Source organism: Bombus vosnesenskii, unplaced genomic scaffold, assembly GCF_011952255.1.
Source record: "Bombus vosnesenskii isolate JDL3184/JDL3185 unplaced genomic scaffold, Bvos_JDL3184-5_v1.1 scf7180000016262, whole genome shotgun sequence".
Lineage (NCBI taxonomy): Eukaryota > Metazoa > Arthropoda > Insecta > Hymenoptera > Apidae > Bombus > Bombus vosnesenskii.
The window spans coordinates 636,698-652,634 of record NW_022884331.1 but is presented as its reverse complement, the minus strand read 5'-3'; the positions used below and the strand labels follow the sequence as shown (position 1 = coordinate 652,634).

Sequence of the window (15,937 nt, the reverse complement as noted above, 5' to 3'; positions counted from 1 at the left end):
GCGCGATCGTTCAGTAACGATCGTTCAATGAGATTCAGATTTACCGACTACAGGAATATCGGACCGATTTTTAGCCATTTCGCATTTATTTCACAGATCTTGAGCATTGTGTTTGTAAATGTCGAAGGGTAACTGGCCTTGCGTTTTGGAAATTATTATTTTACGATCAGGTAAAGTCACTTTTCATTTCAAAGTCTATGTTCTTGCAAAGTCTATTTGTCGTCGATTTCGTTACATTTGGCACTGCGAACTTTTTTTTTTGATGCGGCATTCGCGGGTGCAAGAGTGCACAGAATGAGAGTTCCATATTTTTAATTATATTCAGAGAAATACGGATTTGTACGAAATTATATCGAGAACAGAGTAGGTCGAGTAGGTGTACTACGTACTATGTAAAAGTTTTAAACTATCTGCTATAACGATTTCGTAATGATAACTACTCATAGTTTTAGGAAATAGTCGTACATGGTGTTACGAGGAGATATCATCGACTATAATGTGACTGCGGATTATGCATTTGTGATAAATAAATGTAAAATATTCAAAGCAAGATGACTTAAAAACAATATAAATAAAACTTATGAATGAAATTATGAGGTATATATTTATATAAAATTTATAATATTCAGCATTGTCTAACATTACATTTATTCTACCCATCGTATACTCAATTTTGTCTGTATGTAAAGAATCTTTTGTTCTATTATTCAGTCGTACGAATCGAAGAATTTGCATAAATTGATCTTTAAGCATTGTGATCGAGAAGAAAACAGGTCCACATTTCTTGGACCATAAATAACAAGCTTTTAATGATTTTGTTTCATATGCTTCTTGAGCATACAAAATTGCAATAAAAGCAAGTAACTCGGTAATTGAAATTGTCCAATCATTTCTTAAAACACGATATACCTCTGCTTCAGTACAAGATTTTATATGTTCCAACATGTTTCTGTTGATTATCAAGTGGAAGACACTGTTTACACTACCTGTCACCACGTTCCTTTTTGTGCGAATAATTGGAAATAGGCTGATTTAGTAAGAGACGACCTATCCACCCAATATTTATTAATTAATTGAATATTAATTATTAAATATGGAACAACTTGGAAGAAATTGGAAATAGACGGTTCTAGTGGTAGACGACCTATCCACCCAATATTTATTAATTAATTAAATATAAATTATTCCAAAATTTGGATGCAGTTCGTGATACAGAAATTGCGGTCGATGGAACAGCTTGGAAGAAATTGGAAATAGACAGTTCTAGTGGTAGACAACCTATTCACCCAATATTTAATTAATTAATAAATTAAAAATAAATTTAATTAATTAATAAATTAAATTAATAAATTAATTAATAAATTAAAAATAAATTTAATTAATTAATAAATATTGGGTGAATAGGTCGTCTACCACTAGAACCGTCTATTTCCAATTTCTTCCAAGCTGTTCCATCGACCGCAATTTCTGTATCACGAACTGCACTCAAATGTTGGGATAATTTATATTTTATTAATTAATTAAATAGTGGGTGGATAGGTCGTCTACCGCTAGAACCGTCTATTTCCAATTTCTTCCAAGCTGTTCCATCGACCGCAATTTCTGTATCACGAACTGCATTCAAATTTTTGGATAATCTGAGAATGTTTGTGTCATTCTTAGACTCAGACTCGCATGGGAGATGCATCCTTTTCCTGCTGTGACAAAAATTCCGGAGATCTTCCTATCCGACGATTCCTCTATTTTTCGCTTTCATCTGATTCGAGAATCTCAAATTCATCCTTGTTTTGAAATTACTTATTTTCATTCTCTTCGTAGCTTGTGTTAGAGCACTCCTCGCTTATATCGACTATTTTTTGCAATGTGTTATCTCCTCTTCTAGACATATTCGAACGCATAAATGACAAGGGCTATTTGTCAAAACGGTGAACAGTTGAATTTCACAATAATAAATTCACAATAATTCGCAACTTCACAATAATATTACTGATGCTCAAAATGCACTAGTATTTTCTTCTCGAGTGTACGGACTAATAATAACTGAAACTTCGAAAACGACTTCATACTACGACTGCAATTCATACACCGAGTTTTGTTTTTTCTTCTAATGCTTATCCCTTTTCTGCATAAGGATTTTCCAACGTAAATACGTAGGACATAAAATAGTGACGCCGTCTCACCCACTTGAAATGCGAGAAATCAGGTTCGAAGTATCGTCGTTGCATTGTTTACGTTTACTTTTTTCAGGAACTAACTCTTTTATCGCGTTTATATCTATTATAGTGGCAGTGCTTACTTTACGATTGCGTCAAATTGACGCGTATCCGTAGAGACAGGTACATCACACAGAAAACTTCAAAACTAGAAAGCTTCGAAGAAAATGAATTTCGATATACAGGGTGGTTGGTAACTGGTGGTACAAGCGGAAAGGGGGTGATTCTACGCGAAAAAAGAAGTCGAAAATATACAATACAAATTTTTCGTTTGAGGCTTTGTTTTCGAGAAAATCGACTTTGAATTTTCGCTCGGTACGCGTGCACTTTATTACGTCTCGTTATAACGGATCTCACTGTAGATCGTTGTCTCGATGGAAAAATTAAAAAAAAAAAAAACCCCTTTTTTTACGTGGGGAAATCCGGCGGATTTTTATCGGCTAAAACCCCACGGACGGGCCTAGGTGTAGTTCAGCAACGAGTGAAACCGTTCTCCGGGGGTACTTCCCAAACACTCAAAGAAAGCACAACAACATAGTAGGCAAGGGGGGGGGCTCACTTGCCCGTGTATATACTTCTAAGATGATATTTGGTTTTCCACCTTGGCTTGCCCAGGAGTGGTCTCGAACTCGCGACATCTTACTACCCCATACGCCCTTTACGAGCGTAGCTAGCGAACCCGCCGAGTATTTACTAGTTGTTGACGCATTATGTTCATCAAGTTGTCCTTATACTCTGGTATAAGAAAACTCTGGTCTTCAGTGTTGCTACAACGAACACGTGTTTTACAGCTGATAAGATAATAAAATATAGAATAATAGAAAATATAGAATATATAGAATAGAAAATATAGAATAAAAATTTTTCGTTCGAGGCTTTGTTTTCGAGAAAATCGACTTTAAATTTTCGCTCGGTACGCGTGCGGTACGTTATAACGGATCTCACTGTAGATCGTTGTCTCGATGGAAAAATTAAAAAAAAAAAATTAAAAAAAAGATTTTATTCTACATTTTCGACTTCTTTTTTCGCGTAGAGTCAACCCCTTTCCACTTGTACCACCAGTTACCCACCACCCTGTATATTCGTCTCGTTAAATAGATAAAAGTCAGTACAAATGTTAGAAGAAAAATGTAAACGGTTTGTGTGCTTTTCCTCGTGAAATTCGAAATGCATAAAACCGACGTAGCTCGTAAACCTACTGACATAGAAACCATTTTTTTAACTGTATAAGAATATAGGCTCAGCTAGGCTCGTTAAGGCCCAGAACTGAAGACGACGCGTCACGAGTTCGAATCCTCGGCATACAGAGGAGCACAATTAGCAGAGGACTGTGAAAGTTTCTTATTAAAAGAAAGATACAACATTTATTACATAAGAATATAAATTGTGTATCATAATTATAAAAGATTCGGAGCGAGACTGAGTCACGAAAATTACAGAGATAGTACTCCAGTCTGTTAACTGTTTGTGATTATTTCGCACGCTGAGGGATCGTGTTACGCTTGTTCGTTTTGCACGCGCGAGAGATCGACAGTCGAGGATACCGGCAGGATTTACGTCTCGCTTCTTTTCGTTGTGGGAGAAAGTGTTTCTGGGTGAGAAGGGGACAGGTTACGCCGCTCGTTTCCTTCGGAACACTTTTCTTCCCGGCGTTATCATCGGCGTATGATTAACGAGGCCGCGGCGTGATTAATTCCAAGAATATCGAGGAGGTAATGAACCGCTAGAAAGGTTGGAGGTTGAATATTGCTCGGAGTTTGCACCAACTTCCGGAAGTTGCCGGCTTTTCGGGAAGATAATTGATGAATGCGCTGTATATGGATGGCGGAATTAAGGGAGGCAGAATCTAACTTATATTCTGATTGCGCAATATTGTTTAGTAATGGTTTAGAGATTAATTAGTTTGTGGATTTTTGCGAATAATTCGCTCGTATTGATAAGTAGGTTTTGTAAGAACGTAAACCTTGAAATGGGAAGTGAACACATATCACGAGCGCCACGTGAAAAAAGAAAAAAGGAAAAAACGATTAGAAAGAAGAAGATTAAAGGCATGTTATAATAATTCTTAACAAGTAGTTGATTCCTAATAAATTCTATTATAACGTGACAAAACTTTTACGTTTCTCTTAACACAGGGTATCTCTTTAATTAAAACATGTTCTACCATAAATGCTAAGTGACATGGTTGAACCTATAAAACAACTAATATCCCTATAACTCTACACTGTGAAAGTCACTAGATACAACGTTATTCCCCAAAAACGTATATCATCAATCAAACGATCTACGAAGAAAGATCGAAGATAGACGTTGGGAAGCCATGAAAATGTAAGTTTTTAATTACGCGCAGTCGTAAAGCCGGCGAATGTGGTAATTTTAGTCGCGTAGACGGCTGGCGCACAGTCTATCAAAGAATTTGTCCGGCGGTCAGGAAAGCCACGGGAGGAGATAAACCGTGCACGATATATCGTGCTAATTCAATGTCTTCCCCGGCGCATTTACTTTCGTTGCAGCTGGCCGGCTTGGCATTCCGATTGCAAAGGGCAACGAAACGAGAAAAGAAAGGGAAAAAGAACGAAATGGACAGGTCTGCGGTCTCCGCGCGGCGCAACTTATGTTTCTTCGAGACAGGTCAGTTACACCGCACGAAAACGTATACCTGTCTCCTCCTCTCTTTCTTTCTCTTTCTCTGTGTGTATACGCGCGTGTCCATATTGGTGTCTCGAACCACAGGAATTGCTTTGAAAGACACGATATATTGCGTCACGGGAAAGGAAGGAGCACACGAGTGTGCGGTCGAGATCGTGCTCGTAGGCCGGGGAACGGCCTTTAGGAAGTGCGAAGGAGAGCTGGCGGTACTTCAACTACCTGTAACCACCTGTAACTACCTGTAATAACCTGCTTTTCTTGCAACACTTTCACGTTCAGACGGGATGGACTTTCGATGGATCTCCGATGTGTCGTCATCGCGTAACGAGCTCTCGGTTTTCACGGTGAGCTAGAGAACTCTCTTTCGATTCTAACGTCATATCGTCGATCAAGTATCATTATTAAGATGAGTGGAATTATTCTCGCTATGTTCTCTGGCGGAGTAGTACCAATATGGTAGCAGAGAAAAGGAGCAAATTTTCCTTTCCCCTTTGTCATTTAAACAGGATGCAAAAATGATATGTGTATGTATTACAATTTATAAAAAAGAAATTGAAGATAATTTTTACCGATTACGAGTAAATTTTCCTTTCCCTTTGTTATTGAAACAGGATGTACAAATGATATACGCATTCCGGTTTAAAAAGAAGAAGGTGAAGGTAATTTTTACCGATTACGAGCAAATATTCCTTTCCCTTTGTTATTTAAACAGGATGTACAAATGATATATGCATTCCAGTTTAAAAAGAACAAGACGAGGATCACTTTTATCGATCCTTTTTTGTTTCGCTGGTTACACGCCTTCTTTACAGTGCTAATAAGATAGCGCATCCCAACGCTACAAAAAAGAAAAAATGACGGAGGCATATCCTTTATCTTTCTTGCCTCCGGTTAAAAGAAATGTAATCACGTATTGCCATAAATACGATTACATGGATAGTACAACTCCTTGGATTTCTTCCATGGAACCCACGAAGGCGCCTGATATGAGCTTCTGTGGTAAATTACCTGAACGTGGTAACAAGACGCGAATCAGAAGCAAAAACGACGCGTTTCGCACACAGGCAGTAACGATTAGCGACAGTTTGCTCAAGTCATTCTCCGGTGGACAGATCCTATTCATGTTTCAACCAGCCAACTACTGATGACTTTTCATGCATATAAAAATAAACGACGTGCTCCTGATTTTTCCTGTTATTTTTTTTCCTTGTTTTTCTTTAGTTTCTTCTCCTTGCTCCTTGTTCCACCCTCTACATAAGCCTGTCTCTTCCTCCTTATTCCCTTGTGTATTTCTTTGAGCCGATGCCCGCCGCACAATTTGCGCTCACGAGCCTAATGCTTCCCGGCATTATGCTAATTTCTTCCATCGAGGCTCCGAGATATTTGCGCAATTGAAGAGTTTACTACGTGAAGACGCGTTTGCGACCTACCTTCGCGTCGTAGTTTTTACTTAATTATGTGGACAAGCGGATCTCTTGGTCTCTCGTGTGTATCACCTGTATCGTTACAAGCGTATTGTAAGTCTACTATTTACACTTAGAGATATCGCTCGATGCGAAGAAATGTATGTCTTTTTGGGAGAAACTGGTGTTCTCTAGTTCTATTCCAACGTAGTTCAGAATAATGCTAACGACTTCTATTTAACCTATTAACCGGAGAAGATGAGTATATTTTACTTTGGAGTAATCTTACCGCATTTATCACAGATCTAAGAAAATTTCAAATTTTTAGCAAACAGTTATACGCTATATATATAACTAAAATATGAAACACGGGAAACTTCGATATTTTAGCATTTCTTAAAAGATGAAAATACACTAGATGAGTGGTTCAACTAAGGAGGACGTTATAACAATTATAGCGTTTACAAAAGGAAATCTCCAGATGTGACAATCACTGGTCACCATAAAAAGTCAATTTTACCATCTTCGTATGAATTTGTCATTGATATTCCACCAGAGTCGAAGTTTCTTTGCGAGAAATAGCTGTTTCATGGAGAACATGGGAACACTGTGAATGTTGTTGGAAAGCACGCGAAACAAACTGAGGAGGCGTGACTGTTGGAAAGATGCTAGGGATTTAAAAGACCATCCACGGAACAGAGACGTTCCAGGTGGTCGTGACAGCGACTTCAGGGAAGAGGATTGGTTCTCCGAGAGCTGTTGATGCGAACCCAGTACGTAGCCCCGAGGGTTCGAATCGTGCTCAACGTAGAATGTTGGCGCGAGCATCGCTTATTATCATATCCGGACGTTTCCTAGAGCTAGAGGAAACCTTCCAACTGGAAGGTATGCCGGAGAGCTCTAGAAAGTAATCTCTCGCGTGCCACACGAAACTTGGCACCGGTCATAATGCTTTTCGCGCAATTTCTGATGGCTTATTCTCGGGGAAGCTACGTTTCCCCGTTACGGAGAAATCCATGCAACCAACTTCTTCAACCAGTCTCTATCCCTTTAGCTTTATAATCTTCTTGATGTGGATAATTGTGCGTGAAATATTAAATTTTAAGGAATCGCCTTTCTATCACAAAATAGGGAATATTTATAATGTTACTAAGGCTGGTAATGTTAGTAAGACAGACATACGCTACCGTTCGTAAGTATGCGAACACTTCAGCCGATTTTTTCCTCTGTAATATCAGTATAATAGAGTAGATTAAAAAATTAATGAAATGCACATCCATTTCGCAAAATAGGATAAATACCTGACACGGCTCGTCACGTTCATAGATTTTTCGAAGCAAAACAAAGGGTGCATCGTGTATAAGATTCGTCGACTCATCGTGCAAATACCTCGTTTAGCGTTTTTCCCAAGCAAGGTTGGACGCTCTGATCTTCGCCGACGAAAGATGATTCTCATAGAGCACATGCTCCGTCACTGTCGTTTCACCACAAGTCATTTTTTGTCGCTCGTGTTTTCTAGATTTTAGTCCGAGCTATAGTTGCCTACCCTCTTTTCATCGTCAAGGTTGGGTAAATAATGGCATTTTGCTAGTTAACAGCTGCATCGTCATCGTCGTCATCGATGAAAAGAATACTCTGCTTCAACGATGCTATTTTTATCTCTTTTATGCGTTGACACGCCGTACATTCTATTCTTTATCTCTAAGTACGTACTTAGCAAAGTAAACTATTTTACGCTTCTTTCATACTTAATTGCAAGAATAACGAAATTCCCAGTCATGAATATTTTTCAATTTAATACCAACATTCCATGAATTTCAATATGAATATTCAATTACGTTCAGTTGCTAATTTTTTCCAACTTAAAACTATGCATGTATCGTGAAATTTCGTTGTTAATCATCGTTTCTTGCCGGAGAGAAGGCAGATATAGAGCTGTAAGAGGAATGTCGGTGACAGTGCACTCGATGTCACTTCTTTCGCTTTTTGCAGTGATTTTGCGTTGTTGCGCGCCACAGCCGCCACGCGCTTTTCGTTTTTTACGCGATCGGTATACTCAGGGAGACCTTGATCGAACGGACGCGATGGCGCAGAACGGGTCTGCGGGCATTATCAATCACGGGCTTAATGGTAGCTTCAAATGCATCCTCTATCTAACCCAACCCATGGTCTTATATCGCATTGCGGACGAACGGATCTTTGTGCCTTGCTATTTGCCGTCTTGCGCGGGCTCCGCGCCAGCTCTATGAATCCACGTAAACATTATTATAGTTTTAACGTTATCTGTTTCGTATCTCGACACTAGCGGCAACGTTACTGCATGGAATATTCAGCTATTCATAATTTAAATGACTACACGATAACGCTTTATTCAGTATTATCAGATGTAGCTATTAGACAATTATTGTCATTAATACGTCAAACGTTGCATATAATTGTTTAAACAATCGGTTTATGATAACTGAACATTAATTTATAAGAATTACGGTGAAATAACTTTTGTAAAAGATATTAGAATTAAAATTCCCAGTAAATGTGCTTAACGCATTAACACATCACTGTTAATAGATACAAGATTATGAAATCTCTTCAAAAATATCCTTAGAGTAGGATGAGCTAGGGTCATTGATATCCGTAGGATGTTTGATTTAAGTAAGCAATTTGCCTGGTAATTATTCAAATTCAGCTATAAACAATTTTTAAATTATTTATATTTGGGAGGAGAGACTGAATTTTAAGACGTTGAGGCTTAGCTGACTCAAACAATCCTACCTTACTCTATTATTGTAACTACTCTTTACGGTAAATGTACCTTGACATAAGTATCTTCATGGTACTCAAATTACGTACATCACCGTGTGCTTATAATTATCTCCCATTTCCAACGTTGTTCTAACAGGTAAATAATATTTGAATCCCTCGAAGTCGTCTATTTATATAGCACCTTTTTCCACCCTGTTTCCAAAGCGTCGAGCAAACTTCATAAATCATCGCTTGTTCCTTCTTCCATTCGACTGAAACTCCTAGAGAGGTTATAGCGGCGTTTAGCAGGCACGTGTCCCTGAAAACAAGCCTCGTGCACGGCCGGGAATAGATTATCTCGACGAGTTGCAAGGCCTGGTCAGCATGCAAACGTTATAACACTTTCTATATCTTTCACGGACGGGAGCACGGTTGTTTTTCTACAGACGCGTAACAGATAACGATGGCGATGCGCGCACAACTTGGAACGTATGCGTGCGCAACTTCCATTAAGTCTTTAAGCAGTGGAAAGCATGAAACTATGAATTACTAGCGAGCAGGCCCAGCGGCGGTAATACGGCAACGCCACCTGCCACATGGGGTCGGTTAATGGATTTGCAAAGCGCCAATTATATTTCCGATAGAAGGAACGAGCGCGAACGTCGGGCACCCGAGTGCACGAGCGAGCACACGGCCTCAAGGCGCATTTGCAAACGCGATTGCGCCTCCGTTGCGGTCCCGGTAGCGCTTGTGCGCGCGCGTACCACTGCGCGCGTGGGAAAATCAGCGATTTCTCATGCCGCATAAAACTCTGATACCTTAAAGCCTTTCTTGCGTCGACGAGCCGCGCATTACCGACGCCGTTTTGATTTATTCTCTCGTCCTTTTGTGCTCCGGCTATTGCATCGTGGATTTTCTTTATTATACCAGGCTCGAGGTACGCATACCTTAGACGCGCCTCCAAGCTAAACATGGCCGAGGATGCCCTCCACGATGTTGAGATGCTTGGGAAAATTAAAACTATAATCGAATCTCGGTAACTTGAATTTCCAGGAATAGCAAAATTCTTCGATTTTTCGAGGTTTCATCTTATCGAGTTTTTCGAATAAGAGAGGTTCAACAAATTGGCTTAAAGGGAATTCGTACAGTTAATACTTTTCGAGTTGTAGAGATTCTACGAAAGACTTTAACTGTTAAAGTTTAATGATTAATTTACGGTAGACATTTAATTAGAATACGATTTTCCATTGTAAAATAAATATATATCTATCGTTTCAAATCGCATAGGCAGTGGTGCTTAAACTTTGACTTATAAAAGAAAACTTCGATTTGCAGAGGTTAGACTTCCCTGAATTCGAATATATGGGGTGGTTGGTAATTGGTGGTACAAGCGAAAAGGGGGCGATTCTACGCGAAAAAAGAAGTCGAAAATATACAATAAAAATTTTTCGTTTGAGGCTTTGTTTTCGAGAAAATCGACTTTGAATTTTCGCTCGGTACGCGTGCATTTTATTACGTCTCGTTATAACGGATCTCACTGTAGATCGTTGTCTCGATGGAAAAATTAAAAAAAAAAAGAAAAAAAACCCCTTTATTTACGTGGGGAAATCCCGCGGATTTTTATCGGCTAAAACCCCACGGGCGGGCCTAGGTGTAGTTCAGCAACGAGTGAAACCGTTCTCCGGGGGTACTTTCCAAACACTCATAGAAAGCACTACAACATTATAGGCAAGGGGGGGGGCCCACTTGCCCGTTGTATATACTTCTAAGATGATATTTGGTTTTCCACCTTGGCTTGCCCAAGAGTGGTCTCGAACTCGCGACATCTTACTACCGCATACGCCCTTTACGAGCGTAGCTAGCGAACCCGCCGAGTATTTACTAGTTGTTGACGCATTATGTTCATCAAGTTGTTGATATGTTCATGTTATGTTGTTATGTTCATAAGATAATAAAATATAGAATAATAGAAAATATAGAATATATAGAATAGAAAATATAGAATAAAAATTTTTCGTTTGAGGCTTTGTTTTCGAGAAAATCGACTTTAAATTTTCGCTCGGTACGCGTGCGGTACGTTATAACGGATCTCACTGTAGATCGTTATCTCGATGGAAAAATTAAAAAAAAAGATTTTATTCTACATTTTCGACTTCTTTTTTCGCGAAGAATCACCCTCTTTCCGCTTGTACCACCAGTTACCAACCACCCTGTATATAATTTAGTTATAGAAGTAAAATAAGTACGAACAAACGTATAGATTTTACTTGTTATTATTGTAATATATCTTCTTAATTTTTAAGTGTACATCTTTCTTCTTATCGTTTTCATATCAGATTTCCTGATGCTTACACAGGTACCACTTTCACGTGACGTCAAATAGCTTTTCTTTTTACGTCGCCCAACTCTCTTCTTCAATTCGCCCAACTTTCACTCGTAGCATCCGTCATATAAAATCAGATTTAACGATCGTACGCAAGTTACATAATGCTATTCTGCATTCTCTCTAGGAGATCCCCTTTCTCAATTCGAGAGGCGTTCGCGTGTGCATGTGCATCTTCCCTTTACGATGTCAGAATGCGCGCCAATCGATCACTCCTCGTAACCTTAAGGCTCGATGCGGACGAACTGGTTCTGTCGCGCGAGTATTTCCCGCGCGATTTACTAGTACGCTAAATTATACGAATAAACGCAGACTAGTGATGATTCGCAGGTTCGCGATGGGCTAAAATTGACCGTTTCGTATGTTTCGCGTGTCACTAGACATACTGCAACATTGTAAAGGGTGGATAATAATTGTCGAGAACAGTTCATGTAGCATCAGTTAATAACATCACTTAACAATCGATTTCCATAGTTTCTGCTTTTTCCTTGATTAGTTTAACGAGTTTACCAACACATTGAATTTCCATTCGAATGTGTGGTCTACGCAATATGACGAGTCCATAATATCAGGTTGTTGCAAAGTGGTTGAATTTTTAATAAAAGCTCTCAATTGTTTATAACTTTCTTAAAAATAATATTAATTGCATCGTCAATAGATGGTTCAACAGATTCAATACATTTTGACCATTGAAACAAAGTTGCAAGGATAAAATAAAACATAATAAAAAAATAGGACTACCTTACTTCTCGACTATACGTTAGAAGCCTTTATGAATTGCCATTTTAAAATGATTGAAATTCGTATCATATTTTTCATAGTTTAGCAATCGAAGTTATTTCTTGATGAATAAAAGTTTTAACAAATTTTGCATCAGGAACAACCGGATATAATTCCGTCATTTTGTATTATTCCAAACGATTATGACATTTCTGTTTGAAGGAAAGAAATACGCTATTCATAAGTATGTTAAAAAGGCTGGCGGTACGATTGTTGGAAATTAGTTACAACGAAATCATTAATGATTTCGATTTAGTAATACAGTCAGGATGGAAGATAATTCCGGTAATGATACTAGCCGACCGGTTAACGAGTACAATAATCGATCCCGATTGGCCGAATAATTATTTCGGTAGAGTTCCGACGGCCGGCTGTCTGTAATTTTCGCCCTTAACAATATATCCGTTTGGTCGGTCCACACGAACACGTAGGAGTAGACTATCGAATGGATTTTTTTCTTCGAGCCCCGACAAATAACAGTCGGTACCAATCAGCTGTGATTGGTGCACGGAATAAAATGTGGATATACCTTCGCCCCTCGTCTTTTCCCTATCTCACCTGTGAGAATTCACAGAGCCTCTCCTTGCCCAACGTCAGGTAAATCTTCACAGTGGTGGTATATAATTACTAAGATTATACATATCAACACAACTAGAGCGAAAAACACTGACCCGGTTGTTAAACCGCTGCGTGCGAGTTGTATCGGCTATCCTGCAGATTGGCGAAGTGCGTACTGCTATCCAGCCTGTTGGTAGATACCGACCGGCTGTGTACTACCTTCACTCTTGGTCCTATTTATAACCAAGGATCGAATTCCATCTCGATTGGAAATTGTAACTGGATCGACTCGACTAGTTCGGTCCCTCGGAGATAAAGAAAAAAAGAATTAGTCTTATTACAGGCTACCGAAAATTCTTTTCGTGTTACTCCTAGTTAAGACTGTTAATTTCCATTTGAACAAGCGTATTTTTCTTCTTGTTTTTTTCTTTTTTCTTCTTTTTTCTTCTTTTTACTTCTTTTTTCTTTTTTCTATGTTGTTTTCACAGGTAGGCTTTTTTTTTATTTTTCACATCTTTCTATGTTGTTTTCATAGGTAGGCTTTTTTTTATTTTTCACATCTCAGGAGGTAATTTCCCTTTCGTCTGAAACTTCTCCTCATTATATTTCGTAAATGTCAAAGATCTACAGAGACCTAAGACCTAGAAACTGCGTCGCGCAAGTACGGATTCTCACACCCATTACATCTCACTTCTGATCCTGAACACACTTATGTCAAAATCCAGGAGGAACCGCCAACCTATGTGTTTGCAGTCAGCTACAGTAACCACATAGCCACCGTTGTCCTGTTTTTCTTCTTGTTACAAACATATAATATGTAATGTAAACATATAATGTCATATACTAGGAGCTCATTTTGATTCTCCCTTCTGGTTATAATTTTTCCTTCATATAATATTAGGTTGTATGGTTAGATTTAATCATATCAAATATTAAATAGACGAAATTAATAATAATTCAGTTAACTAAGACTTCGTTTGCTTTAGGAAGTTAAAAGGAGTTCAGAGACCCAGTTAATCAGGAAAACATCGACTGACGCTGACATCGGCGTTACACGCGTGTTATTCCATCTTTTCCGGTTTAGCGCTCGTAAATTATTACGCTCGAGCGACGATCCCTTAAAACACACGACATAACCGGGCATAAATTCCGGTGCACATGTACGCACGCGCGGTACGATACATCGGCGACCCCGATCGGGAAAAACATACCTCCAATTAGAACGCGCTTCCTAGGGCGAATGCCTTTTACTACGCGGCATTATAAATCAGATGATATGTAGCCTGTTCTTGCGCATCTACATTCCTCCTAGGAAGGATTAATTGGTACCTTCGGCTTTTGGTGAAAGTCGTAATTACCATTCGTCGTATGTTCAACATTTTACGAGCTCGTGTCATCTCTTTCTCTGCTAATCGATATTTACGAATACCAAAAAGGATTCAGTGGTTCAATTTAATTTCTTAATGTCGTGCAAGACTTTACTTACGGTCTGCAAATTTATATGAACATTTGATTTAAAGAGAAAATTTCTGGATTAAGTAAAAAATTGAAATTATTATTAAAACTTGTCTTACCAATAAATCTCTAGACCTGTTCGAATGCTTTTCGCAATCACATAATTCTCTAACATGGATAACTAGTCTCGCTTTACATTTTTGTTTGTAAGGAAGGAAAAAAGCAGACCCATCACGACTTCGACGTTCTCCGTTCTCTATTCGTCCTTGTTATCTGGTAGAATGACAAACGGTGGTCCTTGAGGTATAGGAATATTTAAACAATGTTTGAGTGGTGGGAGGAAGGCGACAACGATTCGAAAGGTCTCAAGTGGACTTGGTAAATTATTACAACTTGAAACTTCTAAGATACTTGATCAACATACCGCGCGTGTCAACTCGAGCATCACATTTGTCCCTGAGCGCAATATACATATATATATATATATGGCAGTCTTTGTTCACGTTGTGTTCGGATGATCAATACAGTTACATATATATGAAGAAATGATAGCGGCCTACGCATAAAAGCGTATCTGGTTGCATTGAAATCGGGCGATTATCGATCTGGCTCGGAGTTTCTTTTTTTGTTATTCTTGACTCGCTTATCTCGACTTTCTGCGAAAGTAATCATCACGAAGCACGTCCGCTATGCCCATGCGCATGCGCGGCGAACGCTGCGCGCGCAGCCTCGCGTCAAACGCGAACAAGGGCTATAATATACCTCTCGCGGAGGTATTGTTCGTGATAAAGACCAGAAAGACGTCCCGATGCTTTTCAAGCGAGGACTGTTCGCCGCGATCGTCATAGAACGCCACGTTCTCTTCTTCGTTGAAAGGAAAATCGTCTTCACGTGCCGATAGAGACTTCCTTTTTCGATGAGAAATCGATGGCGCAATCAAATTGCGCGGGAAAAAATAAAGATCAATGGTATTATGCACGACTGTGACGAAGGACAACGAGAGACTTTTTTATGCGGATATCGTGGGAAATGAGAGAAACGAACGAGATCGTTAGATTGGAATGCTGCTGGGAAGAGAAGTTGAAGTTGTTCAGGAAGTTACTATTGTAGGGCATAGAAGTGGTATACGAACTATCATGTGGTTTCATTAAGGAAGTATCAACTATAAGAAGTTAGCAATATTCTGCTAGGATATAGGTATATATATATATGTATATATATATATATATATATATATATATATATATATATATATGTTACAATACACAATATGATTCTTAGAATTTCATTCTTTGGGTTTCCTTTTATTGACCGATATAAAAAGAGCAACTTTCACATAACACTTTCAACAATTTGTACTTCTTAATTTATGGAGCTGATACTTCTATTCCATATTGTATAATATATTTTAAACTCTATGTTGCTATAAAAAGTTGTGTTTTTGAAAAGATTCTTTGAAGTTAGTTGTAAAATGAATTTATAATCATAGAAACTTATTCTCTATTAAATATCTTTATTAGTATCTTTGTTTCTCTATTATTCTTCATATACATTTTGCTCGTGCTCGTTGTATAACAACCTTTGACCTCAGTTTATTTTTTCGTCAAATAACTCTTAGACCACAGATATCTAGATAAGTTTCTCTCTATGCTCATCATATTATTCAAGAATTAAACAACTTCTATTTCTTCTAAAATCTGTCTTTAACACGCCAAATAGTTCCAAGGTGACATTACAATCGCCAGAAATAAATC

General features: G+C 38.5%; 1 protein-coding gene and 1 long non-coding RNA gene across 5 annotated transcripts in view; both read right to left on the bottom strand.

The window, feature by feature from the left end:
• The window catches only part of LOC117241980, a 172,949-nt gene that overhangs the window by 25,270 nt on the left and 131,742 nt on the right, over positions 1-15,937 (bottom strand). The window lies entirely within an intron of this gene.
• Positions 8,301-10,179, bottom strand: LOC117241990. Its single transcript, XR_004495156.1, has 2 exons — positions 9,078-10,179; positions 8,301-8,508 (listed from the first exon to the last, which is right to left on the bottom strand). It is a non-coding gene; the product is annotated as an uncharacterized LOC117241990 (long non-coding RNA).